The sequence below is a fragment of the Petaurus breviceps genome, unplaced genomic scaffold, assembly GCF_028583685.1.
Source record: "Petaurus breviceps papuanus isolate PSGF00001 unplaced genomic scaffold, PetGlider_PUasm1.0 229, whole genome shotgun sequence".
Lineage (NCBI taxonomy): Eukaryota > Metazoa > Chordata > Mammalia > Diprotodontia > Petauridae > Petaurus > Petaurus breviceps.
In genome coordinates, this window is record NW_027185903.1 from 8,151,949 (window position 1) to 8,166,537 (window position 14,589).

A 14,589-nucleotide genomic window follows, 5' to 3' on the forward strand; every position below is an offset into this window, starting at 1 on the left:
TCCTTCCTTCCTTCCTTCCTTCCTTCCTTCCTTCCTTCCTTCCTTCCCCTTCCTTTTTCCTTCCTTTCCTTTCCCTTTTCTTTCCCTTCCCTTTTCCTTCCTTTCTCTACTCCTTTCCTTCCTCACTCAGGGTACTATATAGAATTGTTGGAACTGGAAGGAACTTCAGAGGCCATATAGGTCAACTCCCTCACTTATGAAGAGATTGAGGTCCAGGGAGGTTAAATTAGTTGTCAAAGGTTTACAGGGGTAATAAATGTCAGAGGCAAGGTTTGTACTCTGGTCCTTGGACTGCAGAGTCAGTGTTCTTTCCACTATAACCTTCAGCCTACTTGGCCCCATTCCATTGGGTGGGTAGATCCTGAAACCTACATGCTTGTATTATAAATAAAAATAATTCATGGGTATGTCAAAATATCAGTACATTCTCAATACCCCTCTTTCCCAATTGCTAAATAATTGGTCAGATTGTTTTTTTGCCACTTATATGGCTTGATGTAGGCATATCTAGAATCAGAGGGATTATGTAGAGTCTCTGGTTTTCAGATCTTTTTAATCTTCTATATCAGTGACCCACCTGTCAACTTGCTAATATATACCTAGGTGATGATAAGGAAGAAGAAAGGAGATAGAACTCCAGTAAAGGGTTTGACCAACCTTCTTCACCATTCATTGACTCCTCTGACTCCTACTTCCTACCTACCCCTTACATTTGTCAGATTCCTTCCCTCCCCCATCATGTTTGCAACTACCTCTACCTTCTACCCCACTTAGGAATTTTGGCAAGGGATTTTCAGCTTTTCAAGAATTTAATCATCTAGACACTTAAGAGGTCACTCTCTCTACTGCATGATGCCTCCTTACCTTCCATCTCACTCATGGAAAACTGACAAAGAAAGTCAAGAGCCCCAGCCATTGTAAGGCATGTATGCAGTATCACAAAGTGTTCTGACTCACTGCTTGGAATCAATGGCTTGTCTGACAGCAAGAAATCCATTCCTGCTGGAAGATTTGTTTATTTTGTGTTCCTATCCTCACTGTGGTATTATGGCCTGGGCAGGTGTGCTCTGATGAATTATTTCCCAAATGCTTCTACTGGATTTGGGTTCAAATGGCCATTTTGATTTTTAGGGGCTAAACAAAGATAAGATTGCGCCATGTTCAGAACACTACTGGAAAAAACAGCCTGCCCTTTCACAGTTCAGATAGAAATAGTATATTTTTTTGTGGTGAGGGAGAAAACAGGACCAAAAACATAGTACAATGAAGAATGGAAATAAAGAAAAACACATCTCCAGAAAAAGCAAGAGAGTAAACTAGTGGGAAAGCATGAGGCATATATTTACACAGACTAGACAAGCTCCCTATCTTTTTGGATCAATTTCTCATGTACACAAGGGGACCACACAGGGCTTCTTATAAAATCTGACTGGAGTATATTTTAGGCATCTCCCTGCCTCCACTTCTCCCAGCTTCGTTCCTCTCAAAGGAAAAAAAAGAAATGAATTTCTAGGTTTGTAAGCTAAGTGGCCACGAAGCAAGGACATCAGCAGAGTAACAGCAAACCTATAGCATCTGATTTCCAGTCCTGGCCTGCTGCCAAACCCTATGGTAAACAAATGTGCACCCAATGTTTTAGCCACAAGCAAATACAAAAATAAGTCTATTCAGTGAGCTGTTAAATTATTACTCCTCTGGCACAGTGACTGCTTCATCTGAGACTAGGTAGAGGCCTTTGCACCAACCATTAGGGAGATCTGCTTCTGTCCTTGGTTGTCTGTGTCTGTGAGATGTGGGGTCTACTTGGGCCAGCCTCTCAGTCTTGGGACAGTCTCTGTATCCTCCATCCAGGGGCTTCTTGCTCACAGAATAACCCAGTCCCAGGTCAGATCAAGCAGGCCAGTGCCGAGCTGGATGGCTCTTTCTCCTTCTTCCTTTCTGCCTCTTTTCTCTCCTGCTCCTGCTATAGAACTGGCTCCATCTGGAACCACCCCTGAGGCTGGGTTTGTCTCCATGTGAGATTATTACTGGAGGTCAGTGGTGATTAGGTAAAACTTGGCTGAATACATAGTAAAATGACTTATTTGTACAAATCCCACTGATAGAGAATTCAAAATTCAGACCAGGACTCAGCTGAGGATTACTTTTACCCTCATGTGTGCAGAGGGAGAAAGGTTTACTAAACAAATGAGAACAAAAATAAGACCATGTTAGCCTACTTAAGAGAACAAACTATCCAGCATGCTTAAAATGACCACAGAAGCCTCCCTTTTTATGAAAATAATTATAAATGAGTATTATTTAGGCAGAATAATAAGTTATCCACCCATTTTTAAGAGGCTGCTTGATGTACTGGAAAGAACACTGGACTTGGAGTTGAGAACAAAGATGTGTCTAGGGTGGGATGACATAGCTTTGTTTCAGGACAATGAAATTTAGAGAGGGCAGGCGGCACTCACATCCCACCCACAGTTAGAAATAACTGAGCATAGCTTTTACTTATGAAGAATAATTCATTAAAATAGGAAGCTACTGAGCGGCCCATTTCCTTTCCTGGTATTCCCATTCCAGCTCAACAAAACTTTTGCCAACCTCCTCCTCTCTGACCTTTTTCCTCTCCCCTGTAGCCTTCCCTGAATTGATTTCATTGTGCCCATGAGGAAATGCCTCTGTCTTCCTCACATTAGGTGGTATCCTAGGGTCTCTCCCCCTCCAAGATTATATGTCCTGGAGTGTCTACAAAACCTCAACAAAATTTGTCTTAGTTGATGAGGCCCCATTCCATGTTGCTCATATTTTGTTTAGGTTGCTCTGGGTGCTAGAATTGCTAGTTATAACTATGATCAGGAGATACTTATTAGCTGTGTGACCATTTAAACACTCTGAGCCTCAGTTTCATTGTCTATAAAATGAGGATATTTACCTTGCCCTATAGAACAAGATCATTATAAGGAAGCACTTAGCTATAAAACTGTACAAATGGTTAAAATGATTAGATATGTCAAAGTTTCTATTTAGGAAAGCTTTGATAACTGTTTGTTCTTTAAGAATAAATCCTACCACTGGACTTTGATGACTCGGGAAGAAAAAGAGTCAAGACATCACCCCATGATGTCATTGATCCCCTTCCAAAATGAAGGACAAACAACAATCTCTGTTTTAGACATGACTGATTTAGGCCACTCTTCCGTCTTCTTCTCCCTAGCTGATATAAATGAAAGAGACCAACAGATATCTTCACTTGCTTCATCCCTACTTACCTGCTATATGACCTCAGGCAAGCCATTTAACTTTCTGGGTTTCTTTATCTGTAAAATGAAAGGATTAGACTAGATGGCTCCAATGTTCCTTCCCAACTCAAACTATGAGCCAGTGCTTCTTTGGGTTGGTTAAAATTCTCAGATGAAGAACTTAGGTTCATAGCCTAGAGCTTAGAGGAAGATCAGAGGCCATCTAACCCAAACCCCTCATTTCTGAGATGAGGAGAATGGAGATGGAGAAAGATTAAGTGATTTGCCCAAGGTCACACAGGTAGTAAGGGTCAGAAGCAGGATTTGAACCAGGTTCTCTGACTACAGATCCAGTGCTCTAATAGAAACAACTTAGAAGGTTCTAGTTTTCCTTTGGGATGTTTTTCATGTGAGAGCCACTGTTCAGAGACAAATGGCATTTCAGTAGTACTTTCTCTTAATTGCTTGCTGACACGTTTACTACTCTGATTTAAACCACTGGTAACCATACTGACTTTTTCCATCACATAGTGACTGTATAACTTGGAGGAGTGCAATGGCAGGTAGATGCAGGGTTGGAAGGACCTAGGGTGGAAGTCCAGCTCTTCCACTTAGGTGGCACGAAGCCTTGGATAAGAGACTTAGCCTCTCTATGCTTCAGTTCCCATATTAGTCACATGAGGGGTTGCAGCCAGACAGCCTGTAAGGTCCTTTCCAGCTATAAGTCATAATGCTCTCTGAGAAAGAACCCTTGTAGTTTCTGGGTCCTTGTGAGCATCTATGGGCACATGGAGCCTCTTGACAACAGGTACACCTTACTATACAAAACAAATTGACTTCTTTTTATGTTCCCATGGAAAGAATCCATCAATAGGATGAGTTGAAAAAAAATTTGGCAAAGGAAGGTATTAAAATGGTGCTCTACCCTGGCATAACAGAAGTGGGATGCTGGAGACCACTCCTAGAGGCTACTGTGAGCTGGTTGTTAAATTTTCATTGTGAGATCTTACATGTCAGAAATCATTAAACATTATGATTCAGGCCTGGATTTGTTTTGTTAATTGTCTAGACTTAAGAAAGTGATATAGAAAATGTTAATAATGCACATTAAACTTAAAAGTGTGGCCTGCCTACATCTCCCCACCACCCCATGCTGATTGTTATTCATTTACCATCACACTCCTGGAGAGAAGCATTATTCTTGGTAGTACCTATACTTATTGGATCTGGATTTGGAAGTGGAAGAAAACTTAGATATCATCTAAGTCCAATTCCTCTCCTTGGAAACTGGAATGCTGAAGAGCTGTCACTTGTCTGAGGTCACACAGTTAGCGAGTTTCAGAGTCAGATCACACCCAAGTCCTCTGCCTAAATTACAGCGTGTTTTCCTTGCCTCTGCCCCAGGAGTTCACTTGTCCTTTGTAGTACGTGGTAGCATTTCTCCTACTTTTACATTTTTTCACTATTGATTTTTTTTCTTATCCCCTTTTACATCTCAGGCATTTATCCCACAGCCAGGGATTTCTTGATTTGATATTCACTGCTCTGATGATTAGTTCTTAGGGCAAGAGGAGCAGCTGGGCAGTGCAGCGAATAGCGCGCCAGGGCTGTAGTCAAGACGATCTGAGTTCAAATCTGCCCTCAGACTCTTAGCAGCTGTGTGACCCTGGGCAAGTCACTTAACCCTGTTTGCCTCATTTTCCTCATCTGTAAGATGAGCCAGAGAAGGAAATGACAAACTACCCTAGTGTCTTTGCCAAGAAACCCCCAAAGAGGGTCATAAAGAGTTGGGCACCACTGAAACGACTGAACAACAACACAGACCGAGAGTAGAATGTTCATCAGTAGTAGCTGTCACTCTCTGGTGCTTGATGCACTACACAGAGGCATCAGGGGTGATGCAGCAGACAGGGTACAGTAGATAGAGTCAAGAAGACCCAAGTTCAAATCCCACCTCAGACACTTACTTTGGGTAGGTCACGCCACCTCTTTTGCCTCATTTCCGTCAACTGCACCTCCCAGGGTTGTCCTGAGGAGCAAGTGCAATAATATTTGTGAAAGGCTAGTGCAGGGCCTGGAACACAGGAGACGCCTTATGAATACTAGCTGCTGTTGGTGTTGCTGCTCTTATCTTGACAGTCCATTATATTGAAGCTACAGCTCGGGTAAAATTAATATTCTTCTCTTTGTCACTTCTGTTACTTAAAAACCTACATTTTAAGTTTATCTAATAAGGGAAATATATATATATATATATACATATATATATATATTTCTATCTCTCTCCATGTCCATATCTAGATTTATTTATTAGAAATCAGAAATATAAGAAATCATCTAACTCTCCATCCAGGAAAAAAAACAACAGCAACCCAGTAGATAAAGAATTCCCCTTTTGGGGTTGTGATATACAGCTGGACAGACAACTCATAAAGCTTCTCCACCAGCACATCTATCTTGGGCACACATTGCAAATGGACAGGAAGGGGAAGAGTGGGGTAGATCGCCTTTGGGAAATTATGCAGTCCTTTTCGTGAACCCATGCTTCTCCCTGAAACAAAGGCCCATCTTTTTAATGCCACTATTCTCCTGGTGCTGTTTTATGGCTGCAAGTCATGCAATAGCTCAGTTTCCTAAGAAATGAATTGAAGGTCACCCCGTAGGCAAAAGAGAGGCTCATGGTGGGCGGCTAGCCATCTGATTGAGATGGAGCCTTTTAGAAGGCATTTCCATTCAAGTTTTCTCAGAGCACATTTATGTGCTGTGTATTGATCCATTTATTTCTAGGTTGGTCCTAATACGTATAAATTTTATAACATTCTAGTGAGGGAATATATAGAATAAACAGTGTAAAGGATGTCATTCAAGAAATGTAAGACTGAAATTTTTTTTAAAAAGACTATCTATTTATATAGTAAGAATGAAAGACTGATGACCTGATGAACCACCTACATGCTCCATTGGCATCTATGCAATGTCAAGAGGAAGGTTCCCACTATACCAGGTGGACCCTCTATGGAGGGAGGAGAGGACATAAAGGGGGAGGGGAAGGGGACAAGCAGGGATGGGACAGGCATGAATGACCTGCAATCTGTATCATTGAGGTGAGTACCTGTGTTGATGAAATCAAAGATTAGTTGAAGGAATTATTGTTGCTGTTGTTGAGTCATTTCAGTAATTCTCATTATAACTCTATTTGGGGTTTTCTTGGCAAAGATACTGGAGTCCTTTGCCATTTCCTTCTCTAACTCATTTTATGGATGAGAAAACACAGGCAAACAGGGTTAAGTGACTCGCCCAGGACCACACAGCCAGTATCTGAGGCTGAATTTGAATCCAGGTCCTCCTGTTTCTAGGGCCAGAGCTTTATCTATTGTACCAACTAAATGTCCTAATGTAATTATTAAAATGCCATAAACCCTTGAAAAGTTACTGATTGCCTTACTTAGAGGTAACACTAGTCAAGGAATTTAATAATCCCAGGATTGCTAAATTTAATAGCCCAAAGTACCAGGGCCTAGCTCAGCATTACAAAAATATCGTGTTTTTGGAACCAGGGATATTTCCTCTAGATTTTTATTCCAAACTGGCTTTTAAAATTTTGAATCTGATTTGAAGCGAGCCTTAATTTTACTCTAGTCATTGGGATCAATCTCTTTTGTTACCAAGATAGTCTTTCTTAATGGGAGGTTTACCAGGTTTTTACTAGCTTGATTAATATTAGATGAAACAGGCAGCTGGCCTTATATGTATTGAAAGACTAAGATGAAAAAGAAAACCATACCAAGAGATAATGGCCAACAAAGGTGACTTGTTGGTACGGTAATTATTTGTCCTCACGTTTCATCTTCTCAGCCATATTGTATCTCCTAGATGGCAGGGACTATGTCTTATGCATCTTTGTATCCCCCAAAGTACATTACACATAATAGACACTCAATAAATATTTCTTGTAGTACTATAGACTCTCAGGTCACTCTCCCAACCCCCATTAGCATTGGGAGGCTGGGTCCCCAAAAGGTAGATTACTGCTTGTTCCCTCAGGATTCTAAAGTACCTTGAAGAAGGTGATTTTCTAGTACTGTAGCTCATAGGTTTCCACTACTGTGCCTCCCCCGAAGTTTTTCAGGAGGTATCAGTTAGCCAGCCAAACTTAATTAGCTTCTAGAAACTTTAACTCAGCTTGGCTAGCTATCCTTGGTTCTGGACATAGACATTACCGTCAGCGTGTCGATGAGAAGTACAAATCCTAAAGATATATTAGAAATCTAAATCTAAAACATTCATGAGGTTTGCTCTGGTTCGAGGGTGTGTAGGAGCTGAAGGAGAACTTCTCCCAGAAATTCCTTCTCAGGAGCTTGACTGAAGCTGGCTTTCTTCTCTAGGATGCCAGATGTACAAAATCCACAAGATGTGACAGTCTCTTCAGTCAATTGCTAGCCTTAAATCACTTCCTAACTCTACAATGTTTTTCCACTTTTTTCAATGGCTCTCATCCTTTCACAACTTGATTAACTAGATTGTTCATATTTAGTTTAATATCATTGGTTGGTTGATTACTTTGGTAGGTTTTGATAGATTGGTTGATTCAGTAGGCCTCCTCTAGCACTTGTTTATAACTAAATGATGCCTCTGATTGATTCAATGGAACATTCTTCTTATACTTGGATGAAATGAGTGAAATTTCCAAACTTTTAATTGCCAATATTCCCATCTATTTCTAAAAGATTTTTTTGAAGGAATATCTTTTGTTTTAACATTGCTTTATTTCTTATCATATCCTTCCCTACCTCCTCCCAGAAAACCATTCCTTATAACAAATAATTTTTTAGAAAAAGACAGAGGAAGGAGAGAAAAAAATTCAACAAAACTAATCAGTACATTGAAAAAAATCTAATTAAATATTCAATGTTTGACAACTGAGCCCCCCACCTCTGAAAACTAATCGGGAGAGATGTCTTCTCATAACTTTTTGGGGGGTCAAGATTTTTCTTCATAATTTTGCAACATTCATTTTCTATTGCTTTGGGTTGTTATAATCACTGTGTATATTGTTTGTCCGGCTCAGTTTTGTTTACTTTGTATCAATTCATGTAAGTCATTCCAAGTTTCACTGTATTCATCTTGTGTGTCATTTCTAGCATAGTTGTATTCTATTACAATCAGGAACTGGACTAATCTCAAGGGATACAATGATAGTGAGGAAATAGATCCTACCCTCAAGAAGCATATATTCTGTTTGAGAAGATGTGGGAAAATTGGGACACTAATGCATTGGTGGAGTTGTGGATGGATCCAATCATTCTAGAGAGCAATTTGGAACTATGCCCAAAGGGCAATCAAACTGTGCATACCCTTGATCCAGCAATAACACTACTAGGTCTGTATCCCAAAGAGATTTTTTTTTTGGAGGGGGAAGGCAAGGCAATTGGGGTTAAGTGACCTGCCCAAGGTCACATAGCTAGTTAAGTGTCAAGCATCTGAGGCCAGCTTCAAAGAGATTTTTAAAAAGGGAAAAGTGCCTCCTTGTACAAAAATATTTATAGCAGCTTTTTTTTTTTGTGGTGGCAAAGAATTAGAAATTGAGGGGATGCCCATCAATTGGGGAGTGGCTGAACAAGTTGCAGTATATGAAGGCAATGGAATGTTTGCACTATAAGAAACAATGAGCAGGTAAAGTTTTGGAAAAACCTGGAAAGACTTACATGAACGTATACAAAGTGAAATGAGCAGAACCAGAACATTGTACACAGTAACAGCAACATTGTATGATGAACTATGAATGACTTAGCTATTCCCAGCAATATAATGATCGAAGAAAATTCCAAAGGACTCATGAAGAAAAAATGCTATTCACATCCAGAGAAAGAATTGATGGAATCTGAATGCAAATCGAAGCATACTATTTTCACTTTATTTTTTTTAATGTTTTTTTCTTTTGGTCTGTTTCTTCTTTCACAACATACCAATATGGAAATATGGTTTACATGATTGCATGTATGTAACCTATATCAAATTACTTTCTTAGGGAGGGGGATGAAGAGGGAGGAAGAATATGTGGTACTCAAAATTTTTAAATGAATATTAAAATTTTTCTTTACGTGTAAATTAGAAAAAACAAAATGCTATTTAAAAAGAAGCATATATTCTGTTGGGATGGCACAGTAGAAAGAGCAGGCATGGAAATAAATAAATTATATACACACACACAGAATAATATAAGGAAAGAGGATACTTGCAACATTAGACCTTGTGTAAGAGGAGGCATTTGAGCTGAGCCTTGAAGCAAGATTGGGATTTTAAGAGGCAGGGGAAAGGAGGGGATACTTCCTGGAATGGGGGACAGCCTGAACACAAGCACAGGGACAGGAAATGGAATGTTGCATATGGGAAGGAACAAGGAGGAGAGTTTAGCCAGAACAAATTTATTTAGTGACGTTCTCCCATAGAGGATTTCTTAGTTTGAACAGTAAACCTCCCCCCCCCCCCCCAACCCCAAAACAACAACAACCAAAACCGGTGGTGGAATAGGAGAGAATATAACAGCTAATGTATATTCTGGATGTTGATTTCAATTCCTCTAAGTAGTTGTTCAGTCATGTCAGACTCTCCATGACCCCATTTGGTGTTTTTTTGACAAAGATATTGATTTACCATTTCCTTCTCCAGATCATTTTTACAGATTAGGAAACAGAGTTAAATGACTTGCCCAGGGTCACACAGCTAGTAAGTGTCTGAGGGCAGATTCGAATTCAAGAAGATAAGTCTTCCTGACTCCAGGCCCGGAACTCTATCCACTTGCCACCTGGTTTGTCCTCTAACTTGCCAGTCTCCAGTTTCTCTACAATTAAGTTCTGATTACCTGTGCTCCTTTGTGCCATGAAAAGAAAGGAAAAAGCAACAAATACTGCCCCCCCCCCCACCTCCCCAACCTCATTTTGTTCCACAAAATGAGACTATCATTAACTCCAGCTGAAAAGTGGAATTACTTTGTAAAAGTCTGAAAATCTTTTTTTCAAAGAAATACAACATTAAATATTTTAAATTACTTTTAAGTAAATGTGTCATGTAGAAGTCCTTCCAGTCTTGCTTTAATGAATGAAAAATATTCACTAACATTAGTACACTGATTTGTTTTTTGTATGCAAACACATGCTGCTGAAGAACTAGGAAATTTTGTCCTTTTATAGAAGCTTAAGCTGGCCCTGAAAAATTGTTTATACTGTTAATTTGCTTAGCGAATCCTTTCCCCCCAGATAATGCAGTGGTCAGCCCCAGCCCAGCCTGGGAGAATTATCACAGATTCTGGATTAGTGGAGTCTAAATTCATTTCAGTTTTTTTTAAATTAAACTTTAATTTATTAATTTGTTTGTTTCCTTTTAGTTTACAGGATTCAATTCCACAATTCCTTGAATTTCACATTTTGTCCCCCTCCCTCCCCTCCCCCCCATGGCAGCTTATTATCAAGTATAGGATCTGTAAATACTTTCACATTATACAATGGTCAGGTTATAAGGATGAATTGTACCAGCTGGAATGAAAAATGGTAAAGAGGACATAAAATCAAATAAGAGAAGGAAAAAGATCAGGTATTTTGCTTCCACCTGGATATAAATTTAGTTCTTTCTAGTTCTTTCTCTGGATGCACGTTTTTCTCTCCATCATGCGTCTTTTGGGATTGACTTATATCCCTGCATTGTTGAGAAGAGTCCAGTCTATCAAAGTTGGTCATCACACATACGTTGTGTCTGTAATTGTGTACAAATTCCTCCTGGTTCTACTCTTCTCACTCAGCATCAGTTCTTTTAAGCCTCTCTAGGTAAATATGAAGACCGCCTGCTCCCTGTTTCTTATAGCGCAATAGTATTCCATAACGTGCATATACCACAACTTGTTCAGCCATTCCCCAATTGATGGGCACCCCCTTAATTTCCAATTCTTTGCCACAACAAAAAGAGCTGCTATATACATTTTTGTACATATGGGTCTTTCTCCCATTTCTAATGGATGATCTTTTATAGTATTTTCAAACTATTGCACTCTGAGTAGGCTGTGGGAAATATAGGGAGAAATGGGAGGTCTAGAGAATCCACAGGCTGAGTGAATATTTCTTTGAATAATGGAGAGTGGTTTGTATGTATTTTTCAAAGTGTCTAATTTCAGTTTTCCTTTCCTCAGTCCAACCTTTCAGAGTAGTCAGACTTTTAATAGTTTATGCCTGGAACCAATCTCTCCTAAACTAGATTTTCCTTACTGTCCTGTATTGCTAGCCCCAGAATTAGTCCACGTGCTTGCACCAAATGTTTGGAGAGCTGCTCTGATCTAAGGGAGAGTAAGACCAGTAACTCCATTTGCAAGGTGGCGAATGTCTCCTTCCTTGGATTGACCGAAGACTTCCTGAAGGGCTGTCTGAGTGTTTTTTTTTTTTCTTTCCAAGCAGGGTGGAAGGAATTTGTTGTTAGTTGTTTGTGTGCAGCAAATGTGGGCTCTTGGACAGATAATTATTAGCATAGTAAAGTGACTTCAAAGAGAGAATGAAATTCTGGGACTGTGAGATCACGGTAGATGTGAGTACAACTTTGCAGCATTTGATTAGTTTTCTCCCTGGAACAATATGGAAGGTGGAATACATGTAGCTTTCTGGCTCACATATTGACCCTGTGCTCTGGCTAAAAAAAATTGAAATCTTAAGAAATATGTTGATTATGCCCATATCTCTAGTGTCTTTTATGTGATTTTGGCTGGGCAAGCTGCTGCTCATACAATTGAAAACATCTTTAACTGTTTCCAGAAAGCATTTGCAAACACCCTTAAGTAAGGTTACATGCTTACAGCACAGCTCTAAGCCTCAATTAAGGCTGTTAGTGCTTAGCATTCACTGCCTCTAATAGCCTGACACCATAATAATATTATACAGTATCCTGAGATAATGAGAAGAACGTCTAACATTTGCTCACAATCAGAGAACAAAGGAGAAGGGAAGGATGCCCCATACATCAGCTGGAAAAGTGCTGCCTTTACTTCTTTGGAGAAATCAGATGGATTTACCCAGGAAGTGTGCTCTGCCATCCTGTGTCAATGGACTAGCATGGTAGATGAGACCAGAACAACCCAAACTGCAGCCTCAGTGAAGCTGGCTTTGTCAGAACATATTCATGAGCTTCTTCCAGAAACAAATATTCTCCTTCAGATGGTGTTGTCAACAAGTCAGTCAACATGCGTTTGGTAAGTGTTTACCATGTGCCAGGCACTGGGTCCAATTAGTTGATAATACAGTTAGGAGTGGAGCCACCAAGAGCTTAGGTAGCTTGACAAATATTTGCTATTTCTACTCTTTGGCCCTGGAGCCAGGAAGATCTGAGTTCAAATATGATCTCAGATACTTCCTAGCTATGTGACTCTGGGCAAGCCATTTAACCTCTGGTTGTCTCAGTTTTCTCAATTGTAAAATGGGGATAATATTAGCACCTAGCTCTCAGTGATAATATTTTTAAAGCACTTAGTACAGTGTGTGGCACATAGTAGGTGCTATTTAAATGTTTATTTTCCCTTCCCGTGTCCTACCTCCGCCCACTGCCAATGCTGTTCTTAGAGTTCATGTATTATGATTGGTATCTCTCCCTACCTGTCCGCTTACTCCATTTCCTCCCTCTACTGAGGGATAGTGTAAACCTCAGAATGCAATTCATTTGGACATGGAGCCAACTATTATTCTAGACCACTCTCTGATCTGCTGGGAACTTAACTAAGCCAGAACTAGTTTCTGGTCATCTCCATTTCCTGATATTATACATGGAGCAACCAAACACCAGAAAGAGATCCATGACCCTGGGTACACAGAAGACATACCTAGCTCAGGTGAGGGGCGGGCCATATACATCTCACATCACCAGGGATCAAGGGCTTCTCTAGAGGGAAATGAGTAAGCAGATTTTCTAAGGACACTAATTCTTGTAACAGCTTCTTCTCCAAATTCAGCTACAAACTCTGAAATAACCCTCAGCATCCTGAGGCTGGTCTAACATGCACGGATAGTTAGAAAAGATGGAGACCCACGTTTTCTTACAGATTATGCCAATTTAATGATATGGCTTAAATAATGACAGATGGCATTTATTTAGCCCTTGTCATACATGATCAGCTTATCTTTGTAACAACACTATGAGGTAGGCATTGTGTTCTACCCATTTTACAGATGAGAAAATTGAGATTCAGAGAAGTCATGACCCATCAATCATCACATGTGCTAGTGAGCTAGAGGCAAAAGCTAATTCCAGGTTTCTTCTGCTTCCAGGTCAGTCACTCTTCCCATTGTGCTGTGCTGCCTCTCAAATACAGGAAGCTGCTGTCCGCTCACTGTTACCCTTAATAGTAACAGTTATTAAAGCAACATGGCAGAGTAGAAAGACAGCTTCAGAATTAGGGAGATCTGGGTTCACATCCTACTCTTGACACATCCTTGCTGTGTGAAACTGGCCAGTCACTTGATCTGTCATCTTGATAACTATCAAGACTGTAGGTTATAGAGAGGGTGATGTTCTACTTTGTCAGAGGAAATTTCCTAACCCAGTATTTCTCTATACTAATGAAATCACAGGTTGACTCCATATCCTTATTAAGTTTCAAGTCAAAGAACAGTTGGAGTGTCAGGATTAGCTGAACCAACATAGACTGACTCAGGCTGACATCTCAGCTAGGGACTAAGTCCTGTCTGGTGCTGACAGAATTATCCTTCAGCATTATGCTGTAGGTGAGATAGGGTTACATGATGTCCTGCTCAAATTTTGAGCATTGAGACCACTTGGAAGGGGTCTGCAGCGATGCCAACTTAGCCTTAGGACCTTTGACTCCAATATGCCATTTTCCACATTCACTAAGGAAAAATCAGAGGCTCAGATGTGAAATAATTTACTAATGGTGGTAAACAAAGTAAGCCAGTGTCCAAATGGAAAAAACGAATAAAAGACATATCTGTAATGACATAATAGATAATTATTATATAAAATTAAATATATAATATCAAATGTTATATAGATTCTATTTATATTGTATAACATTATATGCCATACACAATATTATATTGCATGTATCATATATAGTGATATATCATAATATATGTGATGATATAATAATTAAGTTAAAAACCCCACAGTATTGGTTACCACTGTATTCAATCTGCATAGTGCCCTGATACTTCATCACAACATAGGGGTGATACTGGGTCCTCTCTCAAAGGCTGTACCAGTAGAACACAAACTGTGACAGATTTAGCCATCTTGGAAAGGCTTGCAGATGGTTCTGAGAACAGATTTTTGCCCATTCTCCAAGGAACAACTTATGGGGGGGGGGGAGAGAAGG

At 39.9% G+C, this 14,589-nt stretch overlaps 1 long non-coding RNA gene across 1 annotated transcript in view; it reads left to right on the forward strand.

Annotated features, from left to right (window-relative positions):
* Positions 1-11,588: 11,588 nt before the first annotated feature.
* LOC138167227 (uncharacterized) overlaps positions 11,589-14,589 on the forward strand; it is a 43,943-nt gene continuing 40,942 nt past the window's right edge. The window contains exon 1 of the long non-coding RNA XR_011169831.1: positions 11,589-12,456. This is a non-coding gene — a long non-coding RNA (uncharacterized lncRNA). The remainder of the gene's footprint in view (positions 12,457-14,589) is intronic.